Source organism: Narcine bancroftii, chromosome 3, assembly GCF_036971445.1.
Source record: "Narcine bancroftii isolate sNarBan1 chromosome 3, sNarBan1.hap1, whole genome shotgun sequence".
NCBI lineage: Eukaryota > Metazoa > Chordata > Chondrichthyes > Torpediniformes > Narcinidae > Narcine > Narcine bancroftii.
In genome coordinates, this window is record NC_091471.1 from 345,936,153 (window position 1) to 345,961,033 (window position 24,881).

At 40.9% G+C, this 24,881-nt stretch overlaps 2 long non-coding RNA genes across 2 annotated transcripts in view; one reads left to right on the forward strand and one right to left on the reverse strand.

Moving 5' to 3' along the window:
* LOC138759339 (uncharacterized) overlaps positions 1-23,188 on the forward strand; it is a 134,191-nt gene extending 111,003 nt beyond the window's left edge. Inside the window, exons 2-4 of the long non-coding RNA XR_011354791.1 lie at positions 14,834-15,139; positions 16,534-16,666; positions 21,380-23,188. This is a non-coding gene — a long non-coding RNA (uncharacterized lncRNA). The remainder of the gene's footprint in view (positions 1-14,833; positions 15,140-16,533; positions 16,667-21,379) is intronic.
* The window catches only part of LOC138756603 (uncharacterized), a 51,288-nt gene continuing 35,904 nt past the window's right edge, over positions 9,498-24,881 (reverse strand). Inside the window, exon 3 of the long non-coding RNA XR_011353188.1 lies at positions 9,498-9,641. This is a non-coding gene — a long non-coding RNA (uncharacterized lncRNA). The remainder of the gene's footprint in view (positions 9,642-24,881) is intronic.

The following is a 24,881-nucleotide window of genomic DNA, read 5'->3' on the forward strand; positions in this document are numbered from 1 at the left end:
GAAGCTCTTTAGATTTTTGATAAAAAACGAACTTAGTGGAAAATGGATAATTTGCTGTTGATCCTTGAAAGCCTCATTTCAAATTACACTCGCAGGGGGTAACCAACAACCTAACTGATCACTAGAGCCAACCTGCGACACAAATCTGAGTATATCAAGATTTTGATGTCCAGTGGTTGGAATCATATCACACACATGGGAGGATTGTGGTGTTTATTGGATATAAAACATTCTTCTTTGGCTTGGCTTCGCGGACGAAGATTTATGGAGGGGGTAAAAAGTCCACGTCAGCTGCAGGCTCGTTTGTGGCTGACAAGTCCGATGCGGGACAGGCAGACACGATTGCAGCGGTTGCAAGGGAAAATTGGTTGGTTGGGGTTGGGTTTTTCCTCCTTTGCCTTTTGTCAGTGAGGTGGGCTCTGCGGTCTTCTTCAAAGGAGGTTGCTGCCCGCCAAACTGTGAGGCGCCAAGATGCACGGTTTGAGGCGTTATCAGCCCACTGGCGGTGGTCAATGTGGCAGGCACCAAGAGATTTCTTTAGGCAGTCCTTGTACCTTTTCTTTGGTGCACCTCTGTCACGGTGGCCAGTGGAGAGCTCGCCATATAAAACATTACAGCTTCAAGAAATCTCAGCAGGAGTTCCACTGGACAATGTCTTCAGCTCAGTCGCTTTCAGCTACATCTTTCCTTCACAGTGTCAGAAGGGGTTACTGATTGGTTACACAATGATTGGTTCCATTTGGAACCCTCCGCAAATGAAGCAGCCCATGGTCACATGCTGTAAAGCCTAAATAATATCCAGGCATGTGGTAACAAATGGGACATTTCCACTAAAAAAAAATGCCAAGTAATGACCATCTTCAGAAAAAAAGTCTAAAAACCTACCTTTGAATGTCATGGTGTTATCTATCAGGTATTCCACCATCAAGTCAAGTTTATTATCAACTGATTGTACAAGTACACCCAGTCCTTGGTGCAAAACACACAGAGGTACAATCAGACATAACTCACTTACAGACAAAGAATACATATACAGGGCAAGTATTTCATCTATGCAAACAAATAAGTCTTGTTTTATGAATATGACAGTCTCACGTGGTTAATGTGAGCAGATCCTTCCTTTCAACATCCAGAAGGTGTCATCAATGACCAGTAAGCCGAATGGACCAGCCATGTAAATACTGTTGTTGCAAGAGCAGATTGGCGGCTGGGTAAACAGCAGTGGGGGTTTCATGTCCTGATATATCACAGCCTTTCCACTCTCTACAAGGTACAGATCAGGAGCATGATGAAATATTCTCTGCTTCCCTGGTTGAATGCAATTACTTCTTTGGCTGTAAAGTTTCTGAGCTCTAGTGACTCTGTAAAACTCTCCAACCTTCCTTCTATCCACTGAGATCTTGTCCACATTCACCATTTCAAAGCTACACAACTATGACAAACTAATACTAACTATCCCACAAGTCCAGGAAGAATTATTGATGGAAATCCAATACATCTTGGCCTCTTGTTTCAATACCAAATGAAGAGAGTTGACATTTGTGAAGCTTCAAAATATATCCCCATGGCAAAATAACAGTCAATATTTGTTTATGATGAAACTGCCCATCAGTTGTTATTCAATCTGTCAGTCCACATGGTGACATGGTTTCAAACTCCTAATGTCAGATAAGAATTTCAGGCATCACATGTGTTTAGGCTGTAGTGAGTTTAAGGAGGTAGCTCTGCTTATATTCTTCTACGCCTAGGTGGTTCCTATTTATTTAGTTGATGAATGGGCATACAAGTTTTAAGCTGGACTTTCAAGTTCAAACACTAAAATCTTGATTATAGTCTTGGACAATGTTATGATGAGGACTGCTCTATCCACGATAGTTTTGAGGCCGAGGTCACACCTACCTCGTGAGCCTCGAGTTAACTCTGGGCTGCTGCCATTGAACTTTGACAATAGTTTGTAGTTCACTGTTGCATGAGGTTCCTTAGACTAAGAAAGAAGACTTCATCCACATTTTTATTTCAACTCACAGGAGCGGGAAAAGTCGACATACATAGGGAGCATTAACATTGTCATCCTCAAAGATTGGATTCATTTAGTACTGATCCTTTACAAGGACATTCCTGGCAATCTCTATCTGGAGTCCACACTGCAGAATATCCATGGCCTTCTTGCATAGAGACTATGGCTCTCACATGCATTCCTCTCAGCCAGTCTGTCTAATTCAATCTAAACTCTTAGAAATACACTTCCCACCTTTACATTCTTCTTTGGCTTGGCTTCGCGGACGAAGATTTATGGAGGGGGTAAAAAGTCCACGTCAGCTGCAGGCTGACCTTTACATTGATCACATTTTAAAAAGCATCATTGCCAGTGCTTGGCAGAGTGATGTTCATAATGTAAATAACTTCCTCAGAAAATCCTATCAAAACTCCAACCGCTCTACCTTTGGCAATCTATTGGTCTCACAGGGAACCATTTCAGAATCTGCAGATCGGAGGGAGAACAAGTCATTGCTAAACCCAGGGAACTGCCTACGAAGAAACAGCATCCTTTTTGGTAATGCCAAAATAAAACTAAATTTCAGTGAAATATAAGTACTTCATTTTTTTTTCACTCTTACACCAGAGTCAATCAAAGCCACCCACTGTCAAAGAGGTATTATTTGGTCCTGTCAATTAGTGGTAAGCTGAAAGATTAATAGGGATAGAATAACTGACAGTGACTGGCTTCCAGGGGTGGTGTGGACAAGAGGATGTGAGATGGGGGTGGGGGGCTGGAGAAGTAGAAAGTGCAGAAGATAATCCTGTGAAAAGCTACAAAGGATGAAAGAAAAAAATCATCATTCAAGCTTTGATTTTGGTCCTTGTCCAAATTAGCTAATTAGCAATTCTATTAGACTGGCCTTAGAAAACCAATAAACCTCAATCACTAAGGCCCTGAATTAACTAGCCACTTTATGTATGGATTCTGAGAAAGTGAGTGTGTTTATTTATTAGACAAGAGAATAAGTAAAGCTCTCTTGGGAAGCAAGCTGTTCATTCAGTGAGATTTAAAAGCTTTATTAAGATAAGTATTATTGTTAACAAATTCTAAAGAGAGAGAGAGAGAGAGAGAGAGAGAGTGATCGAAGAGATGGACATCTCCAGCAAGCTTTGAGTGTAAATAGAATAGCAAATGAAGACATTTGCTATTTGTTTATGTTCTCCTCAATACACTCTTTCTGTTTGCTTAAGGCATGATTACTTATTCATTATATACTTCAACACCTCATGTTTCCAACACAAACCTTATGTTTGCATAATGTAGGCAACATTAATTGCAATGAAACACCAGAACTGCAGATGCTGAACTCTTGTGAGCAAACAAAGAGAAACTGGAGGAACTCAACAGGTCAAGCAGTATCAATGTAGAGATACAGACCATCAACATTTTGTGTCAGAGGGACTGGAGAGAGAAGGGAAGATGACTGGGGAGAAGGGGAGGGGGTAAAGGGGGAGCTTGTTATTTGGTGATAAGATACAAGTTGGGCTGGTGGGTTAATTTGGAAGGTGAGGAAGGATGGTAAGAGGGGAGGAGCAAGAGGACCCATGGGGAACAGGATGAGGCTGTGTTCATAGGGGAAGGCGAAGCCACACATGGACCAGTCGAACTAGTGGGCGGCCTACTAGTTTTGTCCTGTGTGGGACGTGGTTATGTACATCAATTTTGTGTTGCTTTTGCCTGAAACATTACTTAATTCACTTAATCCCAGACATTCCATATTGTACTTTCTAATAAACAACACAAAGTTATCAGTAGGCACTTTTACACAGCCTCTGAGAAGCAGAAATTTTTTGGAAATGTTCTGCTCTCCTGGGAGTGTAAAGATGTTGTCACAGAATTTATTGGATAAATTCCATCCTGTAATTTTTTCCCCCCAAGATCCCGACACATTTTTACGGAGCGGCTACAGTCTAAATTGACTGCAGGCACTCCGCAAGAAACTGGGCTAATGAATACGACATTCCCCCTCCACAACACAGGAAGGCAGTGTAAGAGTGTTTCTTGTGTAAACAACCACTCTGGAGGTAAGTATACAATTTTTAAATGAAATTTTCCTTTATTTCTGTGTAAAAATCATATCTTGCTCCTTACTGTAGGCTATATCTCATGTCACTGAACTCACTTGCTGGATTAATGTAGACAGGTGATATCAGAATCACCCTGTATAATCTCTTTAGTACTAACTTCATTTAGGAATGAAATATTTTGATGAAGGCAGTTGGTTCATTTGTAATATGGACATCTTTGATTTAAAGCTAAAATATTAAATTTGTTAAATCTGGCAGATGAACTGGTTTATTTTTTACAGAAGTAGATAATACCCAGCCACAAAAAGTGCATGAAGCAGTTACAGAATAAATGGATGCCTTTGACCATGCTACTGTCTCCAATTTATCTGTTAATTTGGGTTTTAAGACGTCACGATCAACAAAATTTGCCATTACATGGGCAGTCTAAAAAGGAAAGTGCAGGAATTTTTAGTCAATTCCTGCACGACAATTTATCCTGGAGGACCCCTACTACTTTTCAGGGGAAAATTGCACTGTAAAACTCACCTAATGAATTTGACGTCCAGCTGATGACTCAGGCCACGTTGCTCCATGTAAAAGCACCAGGACTAACGTGCACAGGAACTTAAGGGACGCAGTGTAAATGACCACAAGGTTGCAAACTTCAACCAAAACTCTGTTACCTGCATCTTAAAACCATATAACCATATAACAGTTCACAGCGCTGAAACAGGCCATATTGGCCCTTTGAGTCCGCTCCGGTTCACTTGAACAACTCCACTAGTTTCCCCCCTCCCACTCTCCCCCCATAACCCTCCAACTCCCTCATATCCAGGTACACATCCAACCTTCTCTTAAATGGCAGAAAGGACCCTGCCACAACTCTCTCCTCTGGAAGATCATTCCATTCTGAGTGAAGAAGCATCCTCTAATATTACTCCTAAAGTTTTGCCCCCTTACCCTTAACTTATGCCCTCTTGTTCCAACCTCCCCTGCACTCAGGGGAAAGAGTCTACTCACGTCTAGTCTATCTATTCCCTTCATCATTTTATCAAATCCCCTCTCAACCATCTACGTTCCAATGAATAAAGTCCCAATCTTTCTCCGTACTCTAGATGCTGTAAGCCAGGCAACATCTTTGTAAATCTTCTTTGTACCCTTTCCACCTTATCCTATAATTATCTACCATTACATTTTGTTGGTCCAGTGTGTGTCATCTTCTTTCCCATTTTATAACATCCTTCAGTCCTAACCTTGCCCATACCTCGAAGAGCCTCCATTCCTCAGACGGTTTGGCATCCCCCTATTTCCCTCTCTTCACCATTGTTAGTACATTTGCCTTCAGCTGCTGAGACTTAAGCTTCTAACATTGCTTTTCTCAAACTCCCCATTTCCCTTCATGTCCAAAATACTAGAAGGACTAACCAAAAATTTAACCACCTGCATGGTTCAGTTTTTGGTTAGCCCTTGTAGTATTTTATCTTAACTAAAAAAAATGTGAAAATACTTTCATAATAAATTTGGTTACATCAATGGAAGTTGTTTTCCTTGGCCCATTTCTTATTCCCTGAGAATCAATCTATCACCAGAAAAAAGTGCTGTACTTCAAACTCAAAACATTAAAAAAAGACTTATCCATTGCAAATGGAATTTTTGCACGTGCAACACTTCAGCTTTCAATGGACAGCGACGCTGATTCATTAGTAGTTAATTTGGTGATTTAAGTGTGGGAATATCAGGGCAAAATCAAGAGCTGGAAAAATAGATTTGCCTCTGCATTTGCCCTGACAAATTCATGTGGCTTGCAGCCAACAATTGTGAGCTTTTGCTCATTTTGTTTCATGCTCTTGTTGTTAGCTAACTTAGGGCACTGGCACCACAAAGCTGCATTATCTCTTGGATGGTCTCTGGAACGTTTGTGATTAAGATATATTTAACACGAATGAACCCATGATTTCTCTCATATTTTCTTTCATCTCTCCATATTTTCATCTTCTTGAGGTCAACAATTACTGTGCAACCGAATTCAGTTATTGGCAGCACTTAAAATTGGCAGATTTCAGACTTTTCCTTAGGGTTATCCCACCCTGTCGGCCTCAACCTGTCTCCAATTATTCAGGCTTCTAAAACTGGAAACTTGGTGTCCTTGAATTAGTACTTGTCTTTGCTTTGTGATTTCAAAACATCATATGCAAAGAGCTTTTGTGATAGTTAACAGCCCTTTGTTTAACATTCACAATTGATAAAATGGCAGCTGAAGAAAAGGTATGGGGACAAACATGTTGCAATGGGTTACTGACTTATACTTAAGACTTGTTGATATATTCCAACATGTAGTCCCACTGTTTCTTTCCCTTCTGATTATCTGTGAAGGTTATGGTTCCCCTTACAATATTTTTGTTTAGACATACAGCACATTCATTTACACCTGATTAACCTACAACCCTATACTTTTTTTGAAGGTGGGAGGAAACCAGACCCAGGGAAAACCCATGTGGACACAAGGAGAATGTACAAACCCCTTATAGACAGCACCGGATTTGAACCTGGGTCGCTGTAATAGCATTGAGCTACCTGTTACACTAACTGTGCCGCCAAATTTAAGCCACTAAATTAAAGTGCCACCCTTAGATAACTTTTCCAGGAGGAATTACAATTAGAGGATCTACAGGCACTTGTCTGTAAAGGGGGAGGTTCTTCACCCTTACGGCTGAAGACGTACCTTCCTGAATGCACTGTGGCTGGGTATGAGCCGCTGATTCCAACCCTTCTCGGGGAAGCATCATCGGTGGAGTGCTGCGCTTCATTGCCTGACCTGAATGTATAGCTACTGCAAGCGGCTGGTTAGGGGCAGGCTGATGAGGCCGTCAGCCCACGATCCATTTCCCCACTCACCCTTCTCCCTCCAACGCAAGGGCTGCGGGCGGGAGCTGTTGGGGCAGCAGTAGCCCTCGGGACAGCGGGGGCCTTCAAGGCCGGAAGAGCTGTCAGCGAGGGCCAGCGGGGTAGTGGGAGCCGGCCAGAGCCGTCGGGGGCGCCCTTGTGGGCTGAGACAGCCAAATCAGGCTGCTTTGGCCTTTGGGGCTACTCAAAACATGGCAGAGAAATGGCCATCTTCCCTACCCGTAATTCCCCCGTGCAGCTGGTACTGTTCTGGGAACCTTTTAGGGCTGCTGTCCTAAAGGTAAGTTTTAAGTTTTCGATCCATTCTCGAGGCCTGACGTGAAATGGCCTTACGTTTCCTTTTTACATTTAAAGAGGAGGTGATACGTATGCACAAGGCGGTTAGCGCAACGCCTTTACAGCACCAACAATTGGGACCGGGCTTCAAATCCCATGCCGTCTGTAAGGAATTTGTACTTTCTACCTGTGCCTGCGTGGGTTTTCCCCAGGCGCTCTAGTCACCTCCCATTGTTAAAAGCATACTGGGGTATCATGAGAGCTGAAAATGACATATTACCATTTTAGTGCACATAAATTACTTTTGCTGATTGGGTGTAAATTGGGCAGCGCAGACTCATGCTGAATGTCTAAATTAAAAATTTTAATTTTAAATATTCCAATGTGAGCCTCTCTAATGACTCCTTCTTGCCCTCTTTCTCAACTTGGCTTTCAGGTGAGGGAAAAGTGCTCCACCTGGTGGCCAGGCTGCTGAAAATGAACCATTGGCCACAACCTGCCTTGAGCCAACAGTTAGGGTTGAAATACAGTTCTAACTCAGGAATTATGAAGTCTTACAATCCGGAGCTCTGGATTCCGAACTACAAAGGAATCAGAGAAATGATCAAGTAAAAAGATTTTTTAAAAAGCAGCCATTAAATTAAATAATTATTTGTAATTTGATAGCAGGCATCAAAGATGCCAATTACCATCTGGGACATCTAGCCCCTTTCACTTTATTCATGGTTGTGTTTCAATAACAATGAGTTCTTGTTTCACTCCTCTTTTCTCTGCCAGCTGCTTTCATCTGCTTCTTTGGTTCAAGAGACATTAAAGTCAACCCATGAGCAAAGTGTCCAGTCTCTTATAGTTCTGTGAGCATTAATATGTCCATTTAAAATTGTTATTATGTTTGCTTTCAATTTGGAGAGTTGTGCTTTGCAACTTTTTACAGAATTAACAACCCAAGGTCTTTTTCATAAGGACAACAAAACTGTAGCGAGAGGATTAGGATGGACTTCCATTATCTTGTCCAGAAATTGTGGAGCTCGAAATGAAACCAAAAGTAAACAGGATGATAATCTTCTATATTTCACCATGCTAAAATAGCTAGTCATTCTCCCTAGCACATCTGTTTTTCCAGTGAAACTTTTAAGTACATATTTAAATTTCATTAAAGTACCATCTACATTCCAGTAATTCATGAACTGTAGAATTTGTTGTTAGGCAGCAGTTTTGGTGTAAGACAAATTATCTAAGTGGCCCTATTAGCAGTGATGCATTTGAGAATAAATCACTGCTCGCTTCCACTGTAAGTAGGATAGAGCAATACATTTGGTCCTTACATGTGGTGTTGTAGTTCTGTGGGTAATAATGCAATTACACAAAACTGTGCAAAAGCATTGTGATTCACGAGAGCTGAAAATGACATATTACCACATAAATTACTTTTGCTGACAGTAACATAAATGCTGAAGTGCTTGTTTTCCATATTCTAAGAGCTGCGTAAAGAGGAAATAGTGGAAATGTCATAGAATGAGGCCAATCTGACACAGAAATTCTGATTCGTCAGCGAGAATTCAAAAACTCACTGCCTTGGTCTGGATGTCCTCTCTCCATATCACCATCCTTTATAATGCAGTCTTTTCATTAAACCTGCTACTGCTTACTGAAGAAGTGAGCCAAAAGCTATCCAGATCTCAGCAGGGTGGTACATTTTCTCCAATTCTGATCAAAAGATATTAGCATACTTGGGACTGAACATATATCCTGGTGGAAAATGGAAAAAAAAGCAAAGGAAAACACCATTGTTGCAAAGATTAGAATGCAGTTTAAAAAAAAGACTTTAAAATGCTTCTAAATCACATACTGTCCTGTACTTGTTACAGTGGAATGGTGCTGGTTTTCAATCTCAGCATGGTGCAGAGAAATAGACTACTTTTCCTGTCTGAGAGCATTATCAGGACAATCAGAAGCGACAAGTTGCATTTATATAACACTTTTAACACAGTAAAACATCCCAAGGCATTTAACAGAGAGAGCTCCATCAAACAAACAAAACCCGACACTGAGCCATAACAGGAGATATTAGGGTGGCTAATGAAAAGCTTGATCAAAGAGGAATGCTATAAGGGGCGTCTCGAATGAGGAGAGAAAAGGTGAGCTTAAAGGAAATAATTCCAGAAACGAGAGACAAAGGAGCTGAAGGAACATCTGCCCACGCTGGGGCAAAAAGGAGTGACTGATAAACTATCATTTGAATCATGACAGAAACCAAAAAGTTTGAATAAATTCAAAGTTGGTGATTTATTTCATCAAGACAAAATTATTTTTACATACAGTGCTCCGTAGTTTTCTCATTGCATCTTGCAAGCTATTTTGGCCCACAGCGCCCATCTTCACTGGGATGTTAATGGATTGAGGGGAGACAACTGAAAGTAGAATAAAATAAGAATAATCAGTGAAAGTTATTTTATTCTGGGCCTTTCAAAGTGACATTGAGGTCTTAACAAAAATATGGTGAATGTTTCTGAGTACTTGCAAGTATTGCGATGTCATGTCAACTTATCATAATTTAACTCCACAAATTGAAATATGACCTCAGACTGATTTTTCTATTTCTCACTTGAACTGGAAGCAATTTAATTTCATTCTGGTTACTGCTCCGATTTAACCCAGCTTTGGTCCGCATTCAGTGGAATGCCTGATGAGCCGATAGTTGGTTAACGTACATTCAGACACAAGTCCCATCCAAGTTGCAACCTGCCTTTTTTCAGAGGATTTGTAAGATTTAATGGCATCGAGAAAACGATACCTTTAATCCTGAATATTGGTTTGTTCAAGAGAAAAGATCATCTTTTATTCCTTAGAACACCTTGTCGGTTATTAGACCTCACCTTAACTACTCAAAATGACATTGAGCACACCAATGAAAAGGGTTTAACAGTTGTAAATACCATCATTCAGTGAAAATCTGATAAGATAATGTAAACAAAACAGAATGACAAGGATGGAGTGTGATGCAGACTATTTATAATTCGTGCTCTTTGCTCGAGAGTGGAGCTCATCAAGCCTTATTGAGTTTTGACAACCTTTATAAGAATTCAAATAACGCAGGATTGCAGAGGATGTTACCTGCAATCAAGTTACTCCCAGTTTTTGAATGCAAAGTAAGGACATCTACATTTTGGAATATTCAAATACTCTTGACGTTAATTGTGCAACTGAAATGAATGATGGCATGGAAGGAATTATGATTGTATCGGGCTACATTTATCTGCAAGCAAGTTCGCCCTGAAAACAACTCTTTGGTAATAATAAATTAAGTTGAACAAATATTAGATTCTTGTGGCACTAAAACTGAACCATCAAAAGATAAATGTTACTTGATTAAGGGTTTTGACTCAAAACGTTGACTGACCATTTCTATCCATGGAGGCTGTCTGACCTGCTAATTTCCTCCTGCAATTCTTTGCTTGCTCAAGATTCCAGCATTCAGACTGCTGTCTGATTTACTGTACAATATGAATATTGTAATGTAGAATTATTGAGTAATCTTTCATAATCCTTTTTTCCACTAGCATCCCAGTAATTAGCCGTGCAGTATTGCGGGATAGGAAGCCATTTGTGCCGTTTCCACTGGGCCACCTTTAACCTGGACACTGACTGTTTTTCCACTGAACACAACTCATACCCAGGGATCGGAGGGTCTACCTTCGAATGTTGTCATTTGTCCACTGGTTTAATCAGCACACAGGTGTCAGCTGACACTGGGGATATGAGTGGGGGTAGGGGCCATATATCCCTGGCATCATTTGACGCCGGTGTGCTGTTTGTTTTCCTTTTCCACTGGACCCTTAACCGGTTAATTTCCCATTAATTCCTGGGACAAGGTGCCAGTGGAAAAGGGGCTATAATGAGTACTGAATTAAACTGTAAGATGAGGACAAAATTCCATCAAATGAATAAAGAGAGCCGGTCCAAATAGGAACAGCAAATTCACATGCAGGTGCGCTGTGCCTGTTAAATTGGTTGTACTTACCGATCGACTGGATCTGGATTGAAATATTGAACAAAATGTATCACTGTCATCTCAGGGAAAATTTTAATTTAAATAAATAAATATGTCGGTTCAAGAGGAGCAGTAACCTTTAAATTTGACTTGGGAACAACACATAATGTCTCTAAATCAGGGCATCCCCTGAGGTGGTGCATATGAAGCCAATTAGTCATGGCTTATCAATGCTACACTAAAGACCATAGGATATGTTCTCAAAAGGTGATGAACTCAAACCAAAAAGACAGATATAGGGTGTTGTTTATTGCAGTAGATCAGCAAGACCTTGCATTCACGTGGATGAGCCTGATAAATGTAGCCCGATACAATCATAATTCCTTCCATGCCATCATTCCTTTCAGTTGCACAATTAACGTCATTTATAGAACAGGAACCAAGTACAGGTGCAGGATGACATCCAGAGGTAGTCAAAAGAAGAATGTCATGGGATTACAACAGACGTTCTGAAGACCGCCCAGGGTTCAGAATGAAGCCCGCAGCAGGCTGATGCCACACAGAACATGTCATACTGCAAATTATTTGAAGTCATGATGGAGAAAAGCATACCCTATCCATGGGACCAAATTACAGTCCCTCAATTCAAGTTTCTGATGGACTTTGTAATGAAGTGAGGCAGAGATTGAGCAATTACTTGGGACATTCGCTTATCTTTCCTTTTGATTTTCTTTCTTTACTAAAAGAGGTATGTAACATATATGGTGTACGCAGTATTCTTTGTTGCCATCTTAAGAACTGTTCAATGCAATCAACTGATCACATACAAGGTTCAGGGTAGAATGTACTTGGAGAGTCTCTGTCTACATCTGGGAGAAGCTGCCCATTTGTGTAAGTGCAGAGAAGTCCTATTTGTTTCTGTTCTCTTGCATAACAGCTCACCGAGTTGATTTATATAATCACCAAACCATCAAGATTCTAGGAAGTGAATGAGAGAAAGATGCAGAGGGATACCTCATGGATGAAGGAAAACATGCTTATGCTCAATTATCTGTTTATTGCTTGTAAAACCATTTACTTCGCAATTGGCAACAAGTAGCAAAGAGTAATATCCAGAATTCTCCTGTGGCGAAATATACCCATTTGATCAGGTTCATGGCAGGTCACTGGTATAAGTGAACTACCAGTGAAATGCTAAGTCTACTTTGGGAATTGAATGTCTCTTTTCTGAATTTGTGATTTAGGTTCCAGCTTTCAGTCCAGCAGGCATTGCAAAATGAATGCTAAATCCTTGGAGTACTGGTGTGCTGGGAATGTAACATGTTCTAGATACGACTGAGACACATATGTCACTTAAGAAAATAAAACATATTATAATAGGCAGACATGGCAATAGATCTTGGAAATAATCAAAAATGCTACTTCCAGTGGGATTTGGAACAGCCAGATACACAGAAACTGTGTACAGAAACTGTTCAGACCTGTCTATGCTTACTGTGGATTTCATTACGATGTTCAACTAGGCAAGATTTAACATACAAACATTTCACCAAACTCTCCTTCGTTTAAAGACATGTTAAAGCTGCAACTGTTTTTTTAATGCAGATAATCTGGAGTGAATGTTGCATTTTTGCTCACTTTTTGCACTTTCTCTATCCAACTCCCCGAAACACCACATGAAAACATTTTTTTACATTTTAACCTGCAGCACATCACATCTGCAAACAGAGTTTTGACGACTGTATTTGCAATCGATAGCAAATTACCAACGGAAGCCATATGCAATTTATTGAGCTTCTTTAATACATTTATGGAAGTCTTTGATAGAAAAATCTAATTGCAAAAGTGAAACTCTAGAATGAGTTTTCTTTAAAAGAAGGAATGTTATGCAAAATAGGCTTAGGATTTAAAATAAAAGTACCCAGGCTATATGGGCTTACGGAATGGACATTGCATCTTTAATTTTGAGTGAAACAGAACACTGCAGTGAGAAAGAATGTCTTACTCTCAGCAGGAAGCCTTTGGAGTACATGGACACAAACTAATCAAGAGTGATACAGGGTGACCAACAAGCAGAAACTCCATCGTCAATGGAATTTAGGGAAAATGTTAAAATACGAGAGGGAAAATGGGTTTAAAAATGCAAATTCTGTAATTTCTTTACGTGTGTAGGTCAGGGTTTGTCTATTGCTTTTGGAAGAGACTGTAGTTGAGACAGAGGCTTTGTATCCTATTCAGCAGAATGAAAGGCCCCAAGAGTCCGAATGTAGGGAACAAACTCTTGAGGGTCAGTGCGGTCAGGCCTGGATCAATGTGTCGTATTGTTTGAATCAAGGAGATGCTCCCAGCAGGGAGTCCCTGGACCACAGCACACAACATTGAAGCTGTATTTGTTCAACACTCTAATAATCTAAAGTGTAGATGTTGTAAAATAATGAAGAGTTAATAAAGGAAGATACTCAACATAAAGAATTTGCAGATTTATTTAACATGGAAAAATATCAGTGATGACGATCTTGTGTAAATAAATACATACAGGAAATATAGCATGGTAAGTAAAAGGAAATGAAAACTTAACAGGAGTGACAAAAGACACCACATTCCATTGGAAAAAAGACAATCTGGGTCATTGAGGCTGAGAATGGAAACAGTCTTCACATAATGTTTGAAAACAGCCCTTTGTTTGTTTGATGCTGGCACAAGCGTCGAGCTATGGCCCGTACTTCATCTGACAATTCATTGTGTTTTTAGGGGCATTGATGAAAAGGGAATGCTGTTGGGTGTTTCAGAAAGGGAGATGGGCAAACATGAAATCAAAGTGGAAAAGCAGCACAAAAGCAGAAAATAAAGATAATTCGTTCGCCGTGTCTCCATCGTTTTCCTGCAAATCTTGCTCCAAAAAAGCTGAGGGGAGCAGTTCCCAAAGCTTCACAACCAAAAGATGATAAAAGAGTTTGTTTCCAAAGCTAGATTTGTTGAGGAGCAAGGCTGTAAACAAGGAATTACAGTGGAATGCAAATGTTTTATCGAGCAGGATACTTGTGCTAAATGGACCATTATGTGTGAAACCATGGCTTTACTGTTTGTTATTGAGGGATTTCACTCTGGTCAAATTTTTCTATCTGAAAGTAGCATCCTTGTTCATGATTCCAGGCTGCTAATAGAGGCAGTGTGGTGTAATGCCAGTGATTCTATATTGTATTTGATACCGTGACTTGCATCAAATGTGGTTTGTCCCTGCATTTCTAGTGGACAAGCTTCTGGTGATATTAATCACATTTAGGATAAGCACATTCCTCTGAAGAAGTAATTACAGGTGGAACTACGATCAGAGTGAAAAGTTGCTCCAACAACTGAGATTCAGATAAACCATTGATTTCTGTCAAGGTGTCTGGAATCTTAGTTAAAATATCAGAAGAATTTTTATTTTATATCATTTTAATTTCTATCCCTTGAGGAGAAGACCTTGTTGCAGGAGGATGCTGCACTGGATAATGTAATGGGACAATAAAATATTTTATCTTCACTGAGTCATGAGTATACAGGTACAGTACTTGTATCCGAAATGTTTGGGACCAGACATTCATTTTTGTTCTTTTTTTTGGTTTTCAGAACGAAACTGAAGAAAAAAACCCCCAAAGCATCAGCAGAATACTGTTATCAGCGGTTAAACGACATGAAATAATGTTTAATATGTACCAAAGAAAAAATCTCTGCCGCCGGTCCTGCACACCTCCCAATCGTTGCTACCACTGTTCCCGCTCCTGCCCGGGAGCCCAAGGAGACTTCTTCGATGCAGACGGCACCGCACCCGACACGGAGGATGGAGTCGCTGTCACCAACTCCGGCTGCAACCGAAGCCGAAGGCTTGGACCCAGCCCCGTTTGGCATCTTCCCGGCCAGAAGCAAAGATCTCAGGTTTTTTTTTCTACCGTTATTGTCATCAAAACAGAGCATCAGAGCCCCACATGAGCAATTCAGATGTTGAATTTTTCCCACTTGTGACATCACGTCGGCGTTAAAAAAAAAGTTCAGTTTTTGAATCTTTCTAGTTTTCGGAACTTCGGAAATGGGGTACTCAACCATTACATCAGGTGATGTTTGAATAGCTGTTGATTACACTGTGGTAAACCACTGTTGTATGTATTTGGCTGGTCTGGTACACCCATTGGCCAGCTGCACCTGTGGCCCCTCCTATAGGTTTCTGTTTGAAGGTGACTGTTCCACCAACCCCTCCTCAGTGCAGGACAGTCAAACAGTATTGCTCTTAAGTGAATAAATGTCTGTTGGTTTCTCAAACTCAGTCTTTGAGTAATTAAATAGCAATGGAAATTTTATTTTTTTTAAATATAGACATACAGCACAGTAACAGGCCCTTCTGGCCCATGAGCCTGTACCACCCAAATACCCCAATTAACCTACCACCCTTGTACATTATGAAGCGTAGCCTTTCTTGCAGAGTTACAGAAAATATATGACAGAGAGGCATAGTCTGCATACCGGTGGCACGGTTAGTCTAGTGGTTAGCACAATGCTGTTACAGTGCCAGTGACCCAGGTTCAAATCTGCCACTGTTTATAAGGAGTTTGTACACTATTCCAGTGTCCCCATGGGTTGCCTCCCAATGCTCTGGTTTCCTCTCACATTCCAAGGACGTATGGGGTTAGTAGGCTAATTGGTCACACGGTTTTATTTGGGTGGTGCAGGGTCATGGGCTGAAAAGGCCTGATACCATGCAGTATCTCTAAATTTAAAAAAAATACACCCTTCCTCACATAAATTTTCTATCTCTGCTGCCTGCATCATCAGAACCAATTACTTGATTTTTTACTCCTTTTAAATATTCCAATGAATGTTATTTTCCAACTTTTGCTTGGTGCTATTGAGCTTGACACAGACTGACATTCACTTTTGTGATAAAGCATATAATATCCTAAATATTTCTATCTGTCTAAGAACTGCCCAACGACTCTGCCATCACTTGCTATTTCAGCACTGGTAATATTTTATGTAAAATCCTTCACTAGAAAAAAATATTTCTCCGTCTCGCTTCTCCCTGTGTTTTGTGCATCAATCCTGGGTTAATGATGTTTGAAAAGAAAAGGAACTTTTCCAATTATAGAGAATTTGCTTCATTATGGCCAAACGCCTTATAGACAATGAAGTGCTTTCAAATGTCGATTGCTGTTGTAAAGTGGGAAATGTGGCTGTAAATTGTCATGTACAAAATGACAACAGTCTTTGTGCTTTCATTGTGAAGTTAGGGATAAATATTGGACAGAGCACTGAGATGAATTCTCCTGTTCTTTTAGGATCTCCTGAAGTCACAAGAGAATCCCCAGGAGACAAAGAGATCGTAGATGCTGAAAAATGGACACTAAAAGGAAATCACCAAGGAACTCAGGGGTTACATATAAAATTATGATAGGCATAGATAAGATAAAGGTAGGGAAGTTTTTTTTCCATTGGTGGGGGAGACTAGAACCAGGGGACATTGCCTCAGGATTCAGGGTAGTAGATTTAGGACAGAGAGGAGGAGGAACCCTTTTTCCCCAGAGGGTGATGAATCTGGAATTTGCTGCCCATTGAAACAGTGGAGGACACCTTAATAAATATATTTAAGGAAAGTTGGATAGATTTTTACATGATAATGGAATTAAGGGATGTAGGAGAAATGATGGAGGTGAGCCTATCATCCAATCAAATGGTGGAGCAGGTTTGACGGGCTGGATAACCCACTCCTGCTCCCATTTCTTATGTCCTTATGTTGAGCAGCGCGCGTGTGTGTGTGTGTGTGTGTGTGTGTGTGTGTGTGTGTGTGTGTGTGTGTGTGTGTGTGTGTGCGCGCGTGCGTGTGGTGGGGGGGGGGAGCAGGGTTGGAGGAATTGGTAACATTTCAGGTAAAGACACGGCATCCAGATTGAAGGTAGAGGGGGAAAATAGCCAGCGTAAATCGGAGGGCAAGGTTGAGATGGCCGGGAGCTCGTCAGTAGGTGATAAGTGGATTGAGGTAGATGATGTCAAGTGCGATAAGGTGAAGGGGTGTAGTTAGGAGACACAAGCATGCAATAGGGGGGAGCAGACAAGGAAAAAAGACAGCAGATGGAACCAAGTAGGGAGGGGAAGGAATTCTACTGGATTAATTCAACAGTTCCATTGACAGAATAGCATTTACTAAGGACTACAATAGAGTGACAAAATAAGATTTTGTATTCAGGTCTCTGGACAGGTAGTTGAAGCCACAACATTTGATAATATCAGATGGATGTGTGGTTTTGTAGGACACTTAATCGCAACTTTATGCTCTTTTCACGTCTGCAGGGTAATCTGAAGCAAAAAAAAAGATTACTTTTCATGTTACTAATTAAAGGAATAAAAACTATTTGTTTACTGAGGCTCCGGTGAAGATCATCTTAGTCTGGGAATGCAAGATCTTCCAGCTCCAGATACCCGAACTATTGCCAACTTTAGTTGAAAGAGCAAGGGATTAGGAGAACGACATCAATTAAGATGACCTACTTTTGGAGGAAAAATACTTTCCCTTGGCATTTAAGGATTTTTTTTCCACTTCACTTTAGGATGCTTTTTTTTTGCAAAGCCTTCACCTTAAGGGAAAAAAAAGCCTTTGCTTATATATTGAGAATGAGGTTCCCAAGTTGGCAAAACTCCACTGATTATCTCAGTCTTAATAATTCATGTATAGACTGGACATCTTTCAGTTCTTGTCACTAACAGATGTGGTGAGATTTCCAAATGTCCTTGAAAGTAAGGAGTTTGATATCAAAACATTGCTTTAATTCGTGGCAAATGTTCTTTAAAGATTGAATTCCTTCATAAACTGACGTGTTACTTGAAATGACTGTGCAACTGGTGCCCTCATGTGACTTAGGCTGGTATAGCCAGATTTTATTTTTTAATCACCACATTAATATTCTCCAAAATCCCAATTTTGTAAGTTCGTTTTCAAGAAGTAGGCATTTATTCTTTATCCCTAACTGCTCTGAAAAATATGGTGGTGAGCCACCTTTTTGACTCCTGTATTATTTCTGGTGAAATTAGTCCCACTCTGCTGTTGCATTAGGTGATCTAGGACTTGGACTCGGTGTCAATGAAGAAGCAGTAATGTATTTCCGAGAAAGGACAGGAATCTATTACCGGTGACATAGTCTGTGCCTGAAGCCCTTGTCATTAATGGTGGAGATATCCAGGGTTTTAGCCGCGATTTAGGAACTGCCGAGGCCTGTAAATGCAATGCATTTTGTACATGGCGTATACTATGGCCATTGTGAGTGAGTTGTGGTTGTTGAATGAGGTGCCAGTCATGCTAGCTACTTTGTCCTGGATGATGTCAAGTTTTTGATGTGTTGTTGGAGCTGCACTTATCAAGAGAATGGAAGGGTAGTCTATCACACTGCTGAGATGTGTTGGAGGAAGTCAATTTGTAAGTAAACATTTTGCTACATTTCTGTTTTGTTAGATATTTATTTAGCCTCAAATGCATTTGCACCATGATATCCTGTTACATGATCTCATTGCTCTTTTCTTCAAGGGAATTTCTTGCTTGAAGGATCAGAGGGAAGGACCCAATTTGTGGTTAATATGTTGCTGGGTGTACCTGATCTGTTTTGTTTAACCTGAGTGTAAATGGCAGATTTACATGACCCTAGAGTCTGCACAAAATGGAAATGGAGCCAAAGGGGAAACCAGTCAATGAAGTGGGCCCAAAGTGCCCAAGGTAGCTCACTGAAAGGTTCTCCCTTGAGAGATGGAACATGAATCACCAGCGCTGAGTAAAATCACTGATACATGGAGCTAAAGCTGTGAACTATCACTATTGTCAGAGCCCCAACACGAAATCAGCTTTAATTAGATTCTACGTCACCACAGTGAGAGACTTTATACAAAATAATCCTGGTGCTGAAACAGCAAGTGATAGCGGAGTCACTTGCAGTTTGATGGAGAGAAAATGCTGCACTCAGAGTGGAAATTCAGCATTTAAAATGCTCTCAGGGGAGGATTATCTTATCGTTATGAAGGGGGATTATTAAGGCTGGAGGGATTAGAGGGATGAACCCAAGGAGGGATTTTAGTGGATTGGTGGGAATGTTAGTGGGTGCTGAATTCTAAAATACACTGTTGTCCTTGTGTTGTTTCACCTGATTGTTTTGGCACCCTGTTTGACTATGATTGCTGAAATGTTTTTATTGCCATCAAAACTCTTTGCCTGATATAAACTGAACTGAAATGATGATCGTGCAGGTATTAAGTTTGGTAGAATAAAGATGTATTGAGTTAAATTTGATCTTTTTATGTTAAAGCTGGAGAAGTCAGGAGATACAACTGGATCTCAGTAAGGTTAACATTACATGACTGAAGGGCATCTGAGCACATCACCAGATCAATAATTCACGATGGATTCAGTCAGATACAATCAAGAGGACAGACATATGAAGAGAGAATCCCTGAACTTTTTTTTTTGGGGGGGGGGTTAAATGTAAGGGAAAAATAGACAGTTAATAGCAGGATTCTTAAAAGCAATAATATGCAGAGAGATCTGGTGATCCAGTGCATTGAAAGTGGCCAAGCAAGTTGAGAGGAGAGTAAAAAAAGATGCATGGTGTGTTTGCCTTCGTTAATAAGGGAACAGAGTTAAAAAAAAAGTAAGGAAGTCAAGTTGCAGCGATATAAAACTTTGTTTTGGCCACATGTGTGCAATTCTGCTTACGCTATCACAGGAAGAAAATGGAGACTTTGAAAGGGTATGGAAGAGATTTAACAAGATGCTGCCTGTGGTAGTACAGATTCTATCTATATGTACAGATTGTAGTGTAGGATGACTGTGATTGGCTGAAAGTGTAGCCACGCCTACTGACAGGTCTTAAAGGATTGCTCCTGGCCTGACCAGGTCATTCTGGACTGATCGACCTACATGTGATACGCTCCAGTCTTCTAGTTAATAAAAGCCTTGGTTTGGATCAACAAGCCTTTGATTCTTTCAACGCGCTCTACACTGCCTGGATTAGAAGGTGTGAGCTTTAACGAAAGGTTGGACAAATGGGTTGTTTCCTCTAGAACATAGGAGGCTGAGGGGAGAGCCGACAGAAGCTTATAAAATTATGAGAGAGAGAGATAGAAAGGATAGACATTCAGAATCTTTTCCTCAGGGTAAAAAGCGGACACTCGTTTAAGGTTGGGGGGGGAGTAAATTTAAAGGAGATGCACGGGCAAGTTTTTCTACACAGTTAACTAGAATGAGCTGTTGGATAGTGATGGAAGCGGATGTGATAGTAGTGTTTAAAAAGGTTTCCAGATAGACACATGTATGTGCAGGGCATAGAGACTCATTGATCCTTACAGAATGTTGGTTTAATATGAGCATCATGTTCAGCACAAATATCGTGATTCAAAGGACCTGTTCAATGTTCTATGATTGTCCCTACAAACTTGCTTTGCTATTCTATAGGCTCTTGGTTGATCTATGCTGGGCTCAGCTTCTCTTCTCTGCCGATTCCCATTGTCTCTTTGCTTCCTGATCTTTCAAACATTTACCTATGTCCATCGTAAATATCCAATGATCTGAACTTTTGGTGGGGCAGGGGGGGGGGGGGGGCAGAGAATACCAGAGATTCAACAGCCTCTGAAGGAAGAAGGTTTAATCCTCTTTAGCTTTGTACCTGTGTGGCCTTGTTCATGACTCTCCCACTAGTGCAAACATCTAAACATTCATTTAGTTGGGCCTCCTTAGGATATTATGTATAATATTTGGTGGGGGGGGGGGAATTCACTCCTTGTTCAATACAAATCCAAACTAGGTTCTCTTGCTTGGACCACTTTTTCCAACCCAGGAATTAGTCTGGTGAACCTCCTTTGAACTACCCCATGCTACTCTCTCCATATTTAACTCAGCGGATCAAAACTGCACAGTATTTCACCTGTACAACAAAAGCTCCCTATTCTTAAACTCCAATTCCTTCACAATAATCGCCAAGAGGCCAAGGCATTCACACCTGCTTGAAGGACCTATCTGTTGACTTTCTGTGATTCATGCTCTAGAATGTTAGATCTGTCTAAAGTTCACTCACCATACTCTCTCGCCTTTTAGATAATAACCTGATTTTGGATTCACACTGCTCATAATCTATCTCTGTCCGATTGCAGAATTACAATGTCCTCGTCACAACGCGCCCTTCTACTTCATTCTGTATTCATCAGCAAGACTTGGAGACTTTACATTTTGTTCCCTCATCCAGGCCATTAAGGAAAAGAGTAAAGATCAGTGTGTACAGAGCTGTTGTCATACCCATGCTCCTGTTCGGCTCTGAATCATGGGTCCTCTACCGGCATCACCTACGGCTCCTAGAACACTTCCATTGGCGCTGTCTTCACTCCATCCTCAACATTCATTGGAATGACTTCATCACCAACATCGAAGTACTCGAGCTGGCAGAGTCCGCAAGCATCGAATCCACGTTGCTGAAGACCCAACTGCGCTGGGTGGGCCACGTCTCCAGAATGGAGGATCATCGCCTTCCCAAGATCGTGTTATATGGCAAGCTCTCCACTGGCCACCGAGACAGAGGTGCACCAAAGGAGAGGCACAAGGACTGCTTAAAGAAATCTCTTGGTGCCTGACACATTGACCACCGCCAGTGGGCTGATATCGCCTCCAACCATGCATCTTGGCGCCTCACAGTTCGGCGGGCAGCAACCTCCTTTGAAGAAGACCGCAGAGCCCACCTCACTGACAAAAGGCAACACCCAACCCCAACCAACCAATTTTCCCTTGCAACCGCTGCAACCGTGCCTGCCTGTCCTGCATTGGACTTGTCAGTCACCAACAAGCCTGCAGCAGACGTGGACATACCCCTCCATAAATCTTCATCCGCGAAGCCAAGCCAAAGAAATGAAAGAAAGAATGTAAAGGAAATGATAACATTTAAGGATGAGGCCCATGGAAACAAAGATTAAAACAATGTATACGCTTTATCAAAATTATTGTAAATCACAGCAAATACTGAACAGCAAACATAAAAATCAGATCAGATACTATTTATTGTAAAAATGTAATATTACATGAAATTGCCTTTGGTCTGTCATAAGGCAGACAAAGATTCCCTATTAGCACCCTTCGTAGTCAGAGAAAGAGAAGCAAAAGAAAGTCCACTGAGTGGGCCTGGATTTGCCTCCAGTGCTCCTGCAGCCTCTCCAGATTCCAGTTCAGTTCAAACCATCAGCAACCTGAGCCCAGACCCAAACCACTGAGACCATGATGAAGCCTTCAGCATGCAGGCCTCTTTAAGAGTCCTTCCTGCCCTCTCAAATCCTGTTTCCGATACTGGTTCTCAAGAGCCTGTCTCCAGCAGCTCGTAGCCTGGTATGAGACCTTTGACCTCAGGTCAGCAGCAGTCCGCGTGGGTCCCTAAGCCACTGGGTCCTTCACTAGTCCACTGCCTTGGTCCCCATCCTGTAGGGTCATCTTCTTCTCAAATTAGGGGTTTCTCCCATTACTGGTGCCCGCTGCCAATCCGCTGCTCCCCCCGGAGTCTGCAACCCCTCGTGGCCGCTTCCAAAAGCAGGCATCATCTGCACCAGACCCAGCAGGCACAGAATTTAAAGTAAAACACCCTCGGCTCCTTTAATGAAGCCACTTAAAGCCTCTACAGAGCTGTCAGCAGAAGTAGTCTGGGCAGTTGGACCCTTGGGGGGGGGGGTGGGGTGGGGGTGGTGTTCTGTCTCTGCTCCCACTCTCCCTGGTCCTCGTCAGTTAAAGTGCTACTATTACCAAAATGTCATAATGTCTTCTCAACTAATTTTCTAATGCCAAGGAACTCTGTCACATTTTCTATCATTCTCAAATTATAAATGAATTTTCTTTTAAATTAGCGGCATGGTTAGTGTAGCAGTTAGAACAATGCTATTGCAACACCAGTGAACTGGGTGAGATATCCGGTGCTGTCTGTAAGGAGTTTGGACGTTTTCCTTGTATCTGTATTTACAATTAAACAATTAAAGAAAACTACATATGTTCTTGTACAACTTTCCTTCAAATTCTGTTACTTAATAGCATTGACATCAGTACATGCTCTGCTGTAAATGTTTCATGTTACCTCTGAGTACCCACCCTTTAAAAACATACATCATGAGCCAGAAGGGGTTTTTGATGTGCTGTATGTTTAAATTTAAATTTAAAATATTACATTAATTGTTTGGATTCCTTGATACAGCCTTTGGTTTAATTTACACAGGAAAATTTTATTTAGTTGTTATTTCCATAAATAAAATCACACCCAAGACATTTCTCAGAACATTAAATCTGCAATTTTTCCACACAGAAGTTGGCAATCAACACCAAGTTGTAGACCAGTGGTCCTCAACTTTTTTCTTTCCACTCACAGACCACTTTAAGTAATCCCTATGCCATTGGTGCTCTGTGATAAGTAAAGGATTGCTTAAGGTGGTATGTGGTGCGGGGGGGGGGGGGGGAAGGGAAGGTTGAGAATCACTGCTCGAGACCCAATTGTTACTGAAATACTTTGCTTGAGAAAAATTGTCATTGGCCCATTTCCTTTGGAGGTATGAAACGGTGCACATAACGAGTCAATGAGGTACAAGTAAAACAATGGTTTTCGACATTTTTCTTTCCACCCACAGACCATCTTAAGCAATCCCTTACTAATTACAGAGCACCTATGGCATAGGGAGTACATAAAAGTGGTATGTAAGTGGAAAGAAAAAGGTTGAGAAGCACAGCTGGAGATAAAGCTTTTTTTCCCCTGAGTTGTGGCAACATCATCATGGCTGATGGAGGTTCCTCATTATTGAATTGTCTCATGACACAATTGTTGGGGAAAATCTTCTTTGGTCATCAACAACAAACAAGGGCATGAATATCAAAAGCTGGATATTTGATTCCACTGATTACAGTGGAATTGAACATCTCGAGACGAGTGCAACAGGCGGCTGATTTAAAGCTGGCAACCAAAGCCAGATTTCTCCCCTTCTTTATTCATGTAAACTATAGACAGGAAATTGGTTAAACATCATCATCCACAAATAGTATTGTAAATAAAAAAAGCAGCTCTTCACTATTCAATTAGTTTACTACAGCAATGTAGAGAATTATAGAAGGAAGTGTTTCTGTCTACAGAACCCCTCCGCTGGCTCTTCAAAGAACAACTTCATTTGTAACTAAGAGTTTTTGTCTGTGCTCCATATGCTTTTCCTTTAAAATTATTTACAAAGTTAACTCTCCTCACAGATCTAAGTTCTGATTCCTAATAATGCTGAATTGAAGAATTTTTCAGAAAATCTACTGGAGAATTTTATTCAATGATTTTGAATATAAAATATGAATTTCCCAATTACCTGAAGGTATATTTTTTCTCTAGCCAGTCTATAAAATGTCATGTTATCTTGATAAATTTACTGGATCATTGTTGAAGTTTTTCCATTCCAAGCAGAATAGTCTTAAATTTCTCAATATTACTGGGCACGCCTAGACTCTGTAACATCGTGGTACAACTGCATTGTATCCTTTCACACATATGTCATTCAGAATAGTTCCCAATAATTCAGATGTTTTATAATAACAGTTAGCGCAATGCCTTTACAGCACCAGCGAATGGGGCCAGGTTTCGAATCCTGGGCTATCTGTAAGGAG